The following is a 13,611-nucleotide window of genomic DNA, read 5'->3' as shown; positions in this document are numbered from 1 at the left end:
GCTAGGCTTTTTTTGAATGCATGACCCACAGAATCTGAGATTGTTTTCATTTTTATTTATTTATTTGTTTAGATTTTTAAATTAAAATACAGCTAACATATAATATTATATTTGTTTCAGGTGTACATCATAGTTATTTAACAGTACCCACCTGAGATGGTTTTTGTTTTAAGGTGCTGAATTTTGTGGTAAACATCAATAGATAAGCAATATACTTTGTTATTTTTGATTGAATACTAGACAATGTATATAAAAAATGTAGTAATAATTTGAGGCTCTTGATAATATTATCTTCCTCCAGAAAAGCTTAACATTTGTTTCTTGTCAGTGGGCTGCTAGGCTAGAAGTACTAGAAATTCCAGATCACTTTATTCAATTATGGATTAAGATGATAAGAAGCTGGGCTTCTTTCCTTGTGAGGGCTGATTTATTTCCTATTCACCTCTATTCCTAAGGTGTTACCCTTCAGGGTTGCAACCTAAGCCTATGGGGTTTATCAAATCTTCTTCTCCCTAGCGGACTTCGGGAAGTCCAGTTTTTCCCCCTCGACCTCTATGAATCTAACCAAAGTTAGGCTCAGTCTCTCTGCTGCTTCTTCTGAAATTGGCAGATATCCTTGGGGGAAAAATAGTCCCGAATATGGATTTCCTTTTCCTCTTGAATCTTGGCTTCATAATGCTTCACTGCCCTTGGTAGTTCTCTAATACCTCAATCAGATGTTTGTTTGTAATTTTGTCCAGCTTTTCTACTATTTCTCCATGGGATAATTAGTTCAAATTGTGTAGTCCAAGATTACCTCATTAGCAGAGGTGGCACTCTCCTAAGAATGAATTTTTAAAAATGTAAATTTGATCATACTACTCTTGCTTAAATCCCTTCAATAGTATAGAAAGATGTTTTCAGCTGTAAGCAACAGTATACAGTAGCGCCTCCCTCCATTTTATGTTCTGTGGTTTTAGTTACCTGCAGCCAATCACAGTCTGAAAATATTAAATGGAAAATTCCAGAAACAGACAATTCATTAAGATTTAAATCGTGCACCATTCTGAGTATCATGATGAAAACTCATGCTGTCCTGCTACATCCCACCCAAGACAGGAATCATCTATTTGTCCAGGTTATCCATGCTGTACATTCTCCTTGCCCATTAGTAGTTTAACAGTTGCCTCAGTTATCAGATTGACTGTCATGGTATCACAGTGCTTGTGTTTATTTATTTATTTTATTTAAAAAAATTTTTTTTAGTGCTTGTGTTTAAGTAATCCTTATTTTACTTAATAATGGCCCCGAAAAGCAAGAGAAGTGATGCTGGCAATTCGGATATGCCAAAGAGAAGCCATAAAGTGCTTCCTTTAAGTGTAAAGGTAAAAGTTCTCGACTTAATAAAAAAAGAAAAAAAATGTATACTGAGATTGCTAAGATCTATGGTAATAATGAATCTTGTATTTGTGAAATTGTGAGGAAGGAAAAGGAAATTCATGCTAGTTAGCTGGGCAAGAGAGACAGAGAGAGAAAGAGAGAGAGAGAGAAAGCACATTCACATCACTTTTATTACAGTATATTGTTATAATTGTTCTATTTTATTATTAGTTATTGTTGTTAATCTCTTACTGTGCTTAATTTATAAATTAAATTTTATGATAGGTATGTGTATGTAGGATTTCAGGCATTCACTGGGGGTCTGGAACATAATGGAGGACTATTATATTCAATGAAATGTGGTTTAAATTATAGGCTTTATTAATCTCAATGACAAGAAATTGGATAGTGGGGCAGTGCCATGGTTGGTTAATTCAGTAGGTAATTGATGTCATCAAGGACCCAGACTTATTCTATAGCTCTGTTTCACCATACTCTACATGCTGGTGATAATTTACCCTAATGGTGGCAAAATCATTGCTGGAACTCTGTATCAGTTATCTATTGCTAAATAACAAAAAACCCTCAGAATCTGGTGCCTTAAAACAACAAACATTTATTATCTCACAGTTTCTGTGAGAATTCAAGAATTTGGGAAAGCTAAGTTGGGTAATTCTGGTTCAAGGTCTCTCATTTGATTGCAATCAGGATGTTGGCCAGGTCTGTAGGCATCTGAACATCTGAATGGGCCTGGAGGATCCATTTCCAAGATGGCTCATTCACATGGCTACTGGCAGGAGGCCTCAGCTCTTCCTTCACTGGCTGTTCCTTACTATGTGGTCCTCTCCATCAGGCTGTTTGAGTGTTCTCATGACATGGCAGCTGTATTGCCCAGAGTCAGTGATGAGAGAGAGAGAGAGAGAGAGAGAGAGAGAGAGAGAGAGAGAGACACAGAGAGAGAGAGAGAGAGAGAGAGAGAGAGAATATCCACAGTGGTTTTTTTTTTTTTTTTATGAACTAGTCTTGGAAGTTATGCATAGCGTTTCTATCACATTCTATTCATCAGAAGTGAGTCAGTAAGTACAGCCCACACTCAAGGGGAGGGAATTAGGTTCCACCTTTTGAAAGCATGAGTCTCAAACAACTTGTGGACATATTTTAAAACTACCATAAATCACAAACATAATGTTCACATAGGACAGCATCCCAAGCAAGAAGGTCTGGAGTAGGGGCAAAAACAAAAAGACCTTGCTCCTCCAGCTGCTCTCTCTTTAATTAGAGAGCAAATTCCTTCCCAGAAAGTGTCAGTGGACTTCTTATATATCATTGACTTAAATTGAGTTAATGCCCATTCCCAGACCAATTCATGACAAAGGGAAATGGGATTACCATGCTTAATTTAGGTCAATTATGATTCTTTTGGAACTGTTAGATAAGCATGCCTTCTCTGAGTACTTGTCACAGGCCCAATAATCAACTCAGGTTTCTAGGAATGACATCATCAAAATGGTGGCGTGAGGTGAGCCTCTGTAAAGCTCCCCTGGAATTTACAACTAATCGAACAACAATAACTCCACAAAGGACTCCATGCACAGCAGACAGCCAAGACAAAGAGGCCCACTACTGAATTCACCTAAAGGTGGGCAAATCACGAGAGCCGGGGAGGAGGGAAGGTAGAAGTGCGGAGACAGAGCCACGTGGGCGCAGGACGCAGACCTAGCTCAGTGCTCCAAGCTCGCTGCATCCCGGAACTACTGCAGCTGCAGGACAGGGAAGAAATTGGACTGCTAGGGCTCCACTTATGGCCCACAGGGCTGAAGGGGCAGCATATAACATGGCTGAACCCAGCGCTCATGGCAGAGACCGTAGAGAAAAGACTGAGGAAAGAAGGCTGAAAACGGTGGTTTAAGCCCTCACTGCCGAGCAGAGAATGGAAGCCTTAGGCACTGAGACTAGCCGCCTCCTCCCTACCCTCCCAGAGCTCACCCTGCCGGCATCTGCCTGGTGCTAGAAGCGGAACAGTAGAAGTGTCAGATCAAAAGAACAGACTATTTGCTTTTCTGAGAACGGTGGACCACAGACACAGAGTCGCAGACCAACTAGTTCCGGCAAAGGGGTGGGAGCTGTGGAAGCAGGACCCGCTGTGGTGGTGGTCGCCACCATTGCTCTGGGTCACCTCTCACAACTCACCCCACCCCTGGCCCCACCTATCTGGGCGGATCCCTGCAGGAGTAAATGTGGGGAGCCATGATTTCTTGTTATTTTAAAGCCTTGCAGACTGGCTCAGTTTATTAACTTGTTTCAGCTTCTAAGGCATTATCTCTGCCTGCACCTGGAGGGTGCTTGCAAGCTGCTGAGGAATGAGGTGGGAGTGGCCGGTTCTCGGACACTGAGGACTGAAGACTAGCAGGATAATTGGTGGGCTTTGTCATGAGATAATGACTTTGGAAAAGTTTCAAGGATTTTGTAGTTTGTATGTAAAAGTCATAAATTTACTCTTAATGAGATAATGCATACTTATGATTGTTAAGCTGCATGTACACAGATGGTATAAATTGGTGAAAGAAAGTCAACTCAGTGCTTCATCATCACTGGAGACCGAATTCGCATCATCATCATTTGTGAGTGTCTTTGTTCATTCCCACTCCCCCTTTCAGGTTCTTCGTTGATTTGTGGCTGCTGGTCGGCCACAATTGGCGCCCAACGTGGGGCCTGAACACGGGGGAATCAGTGAGGAACACCGTACAGGTTGGGCCCGGCTCGGTTATAGAGTGTTGAAGGTACGGTGAGTAGGACACTGTCCCCTCGGTCAAATGAGTGTGTGAGTGAGTGATAGCTCCACGACCTCGTGTTACGGAGCTTGTTTGGGCTCGAAACTGCGTTTCCGGTTCTGTCATATGGCATAACGGCGATCAGAACTTCGGTTCTGCCTGGTCGGGGATTTGTACCGATACTCCTCTAGCTACGACAGATTTGGTCCCGAGAGGGGCACGGCCAGACAGGCATCTGATTGATCTATTTGTGTGAAAGAAGGGCCGAGTTAGGGAAAAGAGAAATAGGTCACGCTATCAGCAAGGACCGTTAGAAGGTTTGAGAAAATGGGTCACGCCAGCAGCAAGGACCTGTATGTTAGAGGCCTCAAAAAATCATTTGCCGCCCGTGGCAGCAGGGTGAGCAAAGAGCAATTAGATAAATTTTTAGAATTTGTAAAGGAAGTTTGCCCATGGTTTCCAGATGAAGGTACCGTCAGCTTGGAGACTTGGGAAAAGGTTGGAGAACAATTACAAGGCTATTATAGTGTCCAAGGACCTCTGCGGGTCCCTGTAGAAACATTTGGATTGTGGACTTTAATCAGAGATTGCTTAGATCTTAAAAGGGAAGGCTGTAAGTTAGAAAGAGTAAAACAGGCAGGGAATGAAGAAACCCTTTCGTTTGCCGCTTCACTGGAAGAGCTGGGAGAAAGGGAGGGGGCTGATTATGCTGAGAAAACTTTTCCATCTGCCGCCTCTCCGGAGGAGAAAGAGGAGGGGGAAGGAGTCAGATATGCAGAGGGACTTGCTAAACATAATAAAGAGCCTGTTAGCCAGTAACCTCCAGATAAACACTGGAAAGATTTAAACCCTCAAGATCAGGAAGATTTAGTGGTGGCTGCAGCTCAAAAAAGCAGGCGGCTTGTAAATCCTATAGTTACACTTACAAAACAGATAAAGAGGATTCAAGGACAATTAGTCGAACTCAAAGTTGCTGTGGATAAAGAAAATTGTCCTCTGGGTCCCCAGATTTCTTTAAGAGATCAGTGGGATCCTCGGGGTAAAGACCCCCCCGCCAAGTTATGTTAAACCAGGGTCAGATTCTGTTGTGCGCTCCCCTCTTCAATTGGCTTACAAAGAGACTCATAAGCAGGGAGAGTCTTTAAAACAATTTGGAGTATATCCTGTTTTTGAAAGGCTTGACCAGACAAAAAAATGTGTTTAGAGAATGGAGGCCTTTTCAATAAAAACAAATAAAAAAAATTAAAGAGGCTTGCACACAGTACGGTCCTATTGCCCCTTTACCATAGCAATTTTAGATGCTATGTCTAGTGAGTCGGTTCAGTGGTAAAATTCTCACCTGCCATGCAGGAGGCCTGGGTTTGATTCCCGGCCTCCCTGTTAATCTTTTAGTACAGAAACAGCTTAATAAAGGCCATATAATTAAATCTACTTCACCCTAAAATTCGCCCATTTTTGTAATTAAAAAAAAAAAATCAAAAAGATTGTAAAAAAATTGCTTTTAGTGTTCTTAGTTCAAATTTCTAAGAGCCCTCAAGACATGACAAATAACCCCACCTTGTGTCAAAAGTTTGTTAGTAAAGCAATTGATAACACCAGAAAACAGTTTCCTTCTGTTTACATCATTCATTATATGGATGACATTTTGCTGGCCTGTAAAAAGGAAGGGGTGTTGTTAGCTTGCTTTGTAAACATGAAAGAGAACCTTCTGGCCTCAGGTCTTATTATTGCACCCAAAAAAGTACAGAAAAGTGAGCCTTATTCTTACTTGGGATTTCAGTTGTTTGCTCAGTATTTCACTCCACAAAAAATAGAGCTTAAAAAAGATCATCTTAAATCTCTTAATGATTTTCAAAAGTTGTTGGGAGATATTAATTGGCTGCGCCCTTCTTTGGGATTAACTACTGGAGATCTTAAACCACTGTTTAAAATTTTAAAAGGAGATTCTGATCCAACCTCCCCCAGGTCTCTTACTGAGCCTGCACGGAAGGCTCTCTCTAAGGTTGAGAAAGCCATTCAGCAAAAAATTCTCTTTATTTTGCCAGCAATTCTCTATCAATCATGTTACTGGCATTCCTTACAATCCCCAAGGGCAAGGGATTGTTAAACGCACTCATGACACATTAAAAGTCAATTTACAAAAAATAAAAAAGGGGGAGTTATATCCCCTGACGCCTCATAATTACCTGTCTCATTCTCTCTTTATTCAAAATTTTTTGACCTTGGATGCCCATGGTAAGAGTGCTGCAGAGCGCTTTTGGCATCCTTCCACTGCCACTCAGGCTTTGGTCAAATGGAAAGACCCACTTACGGGCTTTTGGCAAGGCCCAGATCCAGTCCTCATATGGGGCCGAGGGCATGTTTGTGTTTTTCCACAGGATGCAGAAGGCCCTCGGTGGCTGCCAGAACGATTGGTGCGACATGTGGACCCTCTACCTGCTGATGACATTGATGACCCTCAGCAATGCAGAAGAAGATCAGACGTATTGGGCCTATGTACCTGATCCACCAATCCTCCACCCTGCTGTATGGGATGGTCCTGAGATTCCAGTCTATGTCAATGATACTCACGCCCTAGGATTGCCTTCTGATGGACACATAAAACAACATTTGGAAAGTTTTGTAAATCAGGCACTCCCTGCAGTCAGGTGACTGATTTACAAGATGGGACTAGAGACTGGTCTAAAAAATCTGTTAATGTATCTGCTTGTGTTCCTTCCCCATATACACTTTTGATTGGAAATATTAATGTACACTTTGTAGAAAATCAATTTAATGTTTCCTGTAATAATTGTTCTTTAACAAATTGTATTTCTTGGGTACCGTTAGGAACTAATGTTATGATACTTAAACAACCATCTTTTGTTATGCTTCCTGTTAATATCTCTGGACCTTGGTATACTAAAAGAAATTTGGCATGATGCTAATGTGTCTTTAGATATGTTTCGGCTTCATGATGAAATTCAAAATATGAGAGAAGCTGAACCCTTGAAATTTGATGCAGCTCAGGCTGCTTCTGAGTTTATTGATGCTCTTAGAAATGCTATGCCATCTATGCCTCATATTACCCATTCTGTTATGATTTTTCTTATATTGGACATCTGTGTCTGTTTGGTTCTGTGCCTACTCCCCATCCTCATTAAATGTTTCATCAGCAGGATGTTAGACTTGCGAGCTGACATCCATCAGCTTGAGCTTAAGACAAGGCCTTAAGTCTCTCTCTCCCCCTTGTATGTATTGGGACGGGTTAGCCAATGACGGGTAAATCCTGGGAGGTCCTTCAACACCTAAGACAGGGCTTGTATTAAAAAATACAAGTTCCAAAGACGGGTTAATTGATGAGACGGTCCCGGGGTGCCTAAGACAGGCACCGTCACCTTATATCTCCTGTAATATGGGTTTTGCTTGTATAAAATAAAAAAGGGGGAGATGTGGGGAGCCATGATTTCTTGTTATTTTAAAGCCTTGCAGACTGGCTCAGTTTATGATTAACTTGTTTCAGCTTCTAAGGCATTATCTCTGCCTGCACCTGGAGGGTGCTTGCAAGCTGCTGAGGAATGAGGTGGGAGTGGCCGGTTCTCGGACACTGAGGACTGAAGACTAGCAGGATAATTGGTGGGCTTTGTCATGAGATAATGACTTTGGAAAAGTTTCAAGGATTTTGTAGTTTGTATGTAAAAGTCATAAATTTACTCTTAATGAGATAATGCATACTTATGATTGTTAAGCTGCATGTACACAGATGGTATAAATTGGTGAAAGAAAGTAAACTCAGTGCTTCAGCATCACTGGAGACCGAATTCGCATCATCATCATTTGTGAGTGTCTTTGTTCATTCCCACTCCCCCTTTCAGATTCTTCGTTGATTTGTGGCTGCTGGTCGGCCACAAGTAAACAGAACTGCTGAAACACAGGGGCTCTGAATCTGGTGCAGGAAGAGATTTGGAACTTCAAAAGCTCTCTGCATACCCACACGGACACTGCACCCTGTGACTCAGGTGAACTATTAACAGAGGAGAAGCCCATCTCCCAAGGAATCCCCCCATTGTGTGAGAAGCTGGAATAGTGCAGAGAAAACATAGCACTACTGTGTGAGGGAGAAAAAAAAGGCTGCAGTCAGAGAGAAAATAAAACATTCTGCCAACAAGTACTGGAAAACAAAAGAGAGACCTCTTCCTATCAACCTGTTGCAGAAGCCACTCCTGTAGATGTCTAGGAAGAGAAATAATAAATCAGTAATTGCCATGAATAACCAAGGCAACAAGACAGCTCAGAAAGAAAGTGAAAAGTCTCCAGAAAAAGAACTTAAAGATATGGAAATATGTGACTTAAACGACAAAGAATTCAAGATTGCACTTCTGAAAAAACTCAACGAGATGCAAGAAAACACAGAAAGGCAGTTTAATGAACTCGGAAACACAATCAAAGAAAAACATGAGCATTTTACGAAAGAGATTGAAATTTTAAAAAAGAACCAAATAGAATTTCTGGAGATTAAGAACGCAATAGAAGAAATTAAGAATGAAATAACCAGCTTAGGTAGTAGAGTTGACCAGATGGAGGAAAGAATCAGTGACATCCAAGATAGAAACCTGGAAATTACACAGATGGAAGAAGAAAGAGACTGGAGACTTAACAGAAATGAAAGAATGCTACAAGAACTTTCTGACTCCATCAGAAAGTGCAATATAAGAATAATGGGCATACCAGAAGGAGAAGAAAGAGAGAAGGGAACAGAGAATATATTCGAACAAATCGTCGATGAGAACTTCCCAAACTTGTGGACAGCACTGGATCCTCGAATCCAAGAAGCAAATAGAACACCTAATTACCTCAATCCCAACAGGCCTTCTCCAAGGCACCTTGTGTTGAAGCTGTCTAAAATCAACGACAAAGAAAGAATCCTCAAGGCAGCCAGGGAAAAGAAGACTGTAACCTACAAAGGAAAGCCCATTAGATTATCATCAGATTTTTCAGCAGAAACTCTACAAGCCAGGAGGGAGTGGAACCAAATAATCAAACTATTGAAAGAGAGAAATTATGAGCCAAGAATAATGTATCCAGCAAAGATATACTTTAGATATGAAGGAGGAATAAAGACCTTTCCAGACACACAGAAGCTGAGGGAATTTTCTAATACAAGACCTGCACTACAAGAAATACTAAAGGAGGCTGTTCGACCACCATCAACAGGGACAATTTGTGGCAACCGAAAAATAAAAAGGGGGAGACTAAAGGCCTGAACCGGAATATGGGAATGGAGAAAGTAAGCGTGCTGAAGAAAAAGAATACTCTAAATATGAAACTTTCTTTTACATAAACTTAAGGGTAACCACTCAAAAAAATCCAGAACTAAAATGCATACTGTAATAAAAGAAGAAACAGAGGGAAACATCATACAATACCACCACACAGAAATAATAGACAACAACAAAAAGGCAAAGAAACAATGGAGACACAGCCTTACCAGAAAACTAAAGATAGAATGACAGGAAACCTTCACATATCAATAATTAACCTAAATGTAAATGGACTGACCTCACCAATAAAAAGGCACAGAGTAGCAGATTGGATCAAAAAACTAAAACCAACCATATGCTGTCTCCAAGAGACACATCTCAGCTACAAGGACAAGCATAGACTCAAAGTGAAAGGGTAGAAATTGACACTCTAAGCAAATGGTACCCAGAGAAAATCAGGTGTAACCATAATGATATCAGATGACACAGACTTCAGGGTGAAAAAGACAACAAGAGACAAATATGGACATTTCATGATGGTAAAGGGGACTATACAACAAGAAGACATAACAGTCATCAATATTTATGCCCCCATTAGGGAGCACCGAAATATACCAAGCAACTACTAACAGAACTAAAGGGAGAAATTGACCAAAACACAGTTATACTAGACTACTTAAATACATCATTGACAGCTATGGATAGATCATCCAAGCAGAAAATAAATAACGAAATAGCAGCCCTAAATGACACATTAGATGAAATGGACATAATTGACATATATAGAGCAATTCATCCTAAAACATCATAGTATACATTCTTTTCTAGTGTACATGGAACATTCTCAAGGATAGACCATAGATTGGGACATAAAATCAGCCTCAGCAAATTTAAGAAGATTGAAATCATACCAAGCATATTCTCTGATCACAAGGCTTGGAAACTGGATATCAACTGCAAAAAGAAAGCAGGAAAAAACACAAATACATGGAGATTAAACAACACACTTTTAAAGAATGACTGGGTCAAAGAAGAAATTAGAAGAGAGATCAAAAGATACATAGAAACAAATGAAACAATAGAAACATAGATATATAGAAACAATGAAAATACATCCTACCAAAATTTTGGGGATGCAGCGAAAGCAGTTTAAAGGGGAAATTTATATCATTACAGGCCTATCTCAAGAAACAAGAAAAACCCCAAATAAATAACCTCATGTTACACCTTAAAGAACTAGAAAAAGAAGAACAAATGAAACCCAAGGTCAGCAGAAGAAAGGAAATAACAAAAATCACAGCAGAACTAAATGAAATAGAGAACAAAAAGACAATAGAAAAAATTAATGTGACAAAGAGCTGGTTCTTTGAAAAGATTAACAAAATTGACAAACCGTTGGCTACACTCACTAAGATAAAAAGAGAGAAGACACTAATTAACAAAATCAGAAGTGAAAAAGGGGATGTTATCACGGACACCACAGAAATACAAAGGATCATCCAAGAATGCTATGAAGGACTATATGCCACCAAATTCAATAACCTAGAAGAAATGGACAAGTTCTTAGAAACATATAGCCTTCCAAGGCTGAACCATGAAGAACTGGAAACTCTAAACAGACCGATCACCAGTAATGAAATTGAATCAGTCATCCAAAACCTTCCCAAAAGCAAAAGTCCGGGACCAGATGGCTTCACTAGTGAATTCTACCAAACCTTCAAAGAGGATCTAATACCAATCCTGCTCAAACCCTTCCAAAATATTGAAGAAGAGACAGTACCCCCTAACTCATTTTATGAGGTCTACATTGCCCTGATACCAAAACCTGGTAAGGACAACACAAAAAAAAGAAAACTACAGACCAATATCTCTGATGAATAGAGATACAAAAATCCTAAACAAAATTCTAGCAAATCGAATACAACAATGCGTTTAAAAGATTATTCATCACAACCAAGTGGTGTTCATCCCGGGGGCACAAGGATGGTTCAGCATCCACAAATCAATCAATGTGATACATCACATAAACAAAATAAAGGACAAAAATCATATGGTTATATCAATTGATGCAGAAAAAGCATTTGACAAGATGCAACATCCACTTATGATTAAAACACTTAATAAAATAGGCATAGAAGGAAAATACCTTAACATAATAAAGGCCATATATGACAAGCCCTCAGCTAATCTCATAATTAATGGTGAAAAACTGAAGCCCTTTGCTCTAAGTTCAGGAACACGACAGGCCTGTCCCCTATTACCTCTGCTTTTCAACATAGTGTTGGAAGTCCTCGCCAGAGCAATCAGGCAAAGGAAAGAAATAAAAGGCATCCAAATTGGGAATCAAGAAGTTAAATTGTCACTCTTTGCAGATGACATGACGCTATATGTAGAAAACCCTAATGACTCCACCAAAAAGCTATTAGAAACAATCAACGAATACAGTAAAGTTGCTGGCTACAAAATCAACGTACAAAAGTCCATTGCATTCCTATACACTAACAATGAAATCTCAGAAAAAGAAAAAGAAAAAACAATTCCTTTTGCAATTGCAGCAAAAAGAATAAAATACCTAGGAACAAACTTAACCAAGGATCTGAAGGACCAAACTATAAGACATTTTTGAAAGAAATTGAAGAAGACACATAGAAATGGAAAGACATTCTGTGCTCATGGATTGGAAGAATCAACATAGTTAAAATGGCCATATTACCCAAAGCAATATACAGATTTAATGCAATCCCCATCAAAATCTCAATGGGATTTTTTAAAGAAATAGAAGAAAAAATCATCAGATTTGTTTGGAACCACAAAAGACCCCGAATAGCCAAAGCAATCTTAAGAAAAAAGAACAATACTGGAGGTATCACACCTCCTGACTTTAGCTTGTACTAGAGGGCTACAATAATCAAAACAGCATTGTATTGGCATAAAAACAGACACATAAACCAATGGAATAGAATTGAGAACCCAGAAATAAAACCACATAAATATGGACAGATAATTTTTGACAAGGAAGCTAAAAACATACAATGGAGGAAAGACAGCCTCTTCAATAAATGGTGGTGGGAGTATTGGATAGCCACGTGCAAAAGAATGAAACTGGACTGCTGCCTGTCACCATGTACCAAAATTAATTCAAAATGGATCAAAGACTTAAGCATGAGACCTGACACAATAAACTGCATAGAAGAAAACATAGGTACTAAACTTATGGACTTTGGGTTCAAAGAGCATTTTATGAATTTGACTCCAAAGGCAATGGAAGTAAAAACTAAAATAAATGAATGGGACTATATGAAACTTAAAAGCTTCTGAACAGCAAAAGAAACCATTGACAAAATAAAGAGACAATGAACTGAATGGGAGAAGGTTTTTGCAAACAGTGCCTCTGATAAGGGGCTAATATCCAAAATATACAAGGAACTCATGAAACTCAACAACAAAAAAACAAACAACCCAATTGAAAAATGGGCAGAGGACCTGAAGAGACATTTATCCAAAGAGGACATACAAATGGCAAATAGACATATGAAAAAATGCTCAACATCACTAATCTTCAGAGAAATGCAAATAAAGACCACAATGAGATATCATCTCACCCCAGTCAGAATGGCTATCATCAACAAGACAAATAGTAACAAGTGTTGGAGAGGCTGTGGAGGAAAAGGAACCCTCATACATTGTTGGTGGGAATGCAGACTGGTGCAGCCGTTATGGAAGGCAGTGTGGAGGTTCCTTAAAAAATTACAAATAGAATTACCATATGACCCAACAATCCCTCTCCTGGGGGTCTACCCAAAAAATCTGAAAACATTTATACATAAAGACACGTGTGCTCCGATGTTCATTGCAGCTTTGTTTACGGTGGCCAAGACATGGAAACAACCAAAATGTCCTTCGATAGATGAATGGACAAAGAAGTTGTGGTATATGTACACAATGGAATACTATTCGGCGTAAGAAAAGATGATATAGGAACATTTGTGACAACATGGATGGATCTTGAGAGTATGATGCTAAGCGAAATAAGTCAGACAGAAAAAGGAGAGAACCATATGATTTCACTGATATGTGGTATATAAACCAAAAACAACAAAAGAACAAGACAAACAAATGAGAAACAAAAACTCATAGACACAGACAATAGTTTAGTGTTTTCAGAGGGTAAGGGGAGTGGGGCGTGGGAGATGAGGGTAAGGGGGATCAAATGTATGGTGATGGAAGGAGAACTGACTCTG

The sequence above is a fragment of the Rhinolophus ferrumequinum genome, chromosome X, assembly GCF_004115265.2.
Source record: "Rhinolophus ferrumequinum isolate MPI-CBG mRhiFer1 chromosome X, mRhiFer1_v1.p, whole genome shotgun sequence".
In the NCBI taxonomy this organism is placed as follows: domain Eukaryota; kingdom Metazoa; phylum Chordata; class Mammalia; order Chiroptera; family Rhinolophidae; genus Rhinolophus; species Rhinolophus ferrumequinum.
Note: the sequence above shows the minus strand (reverse complement) of the source record.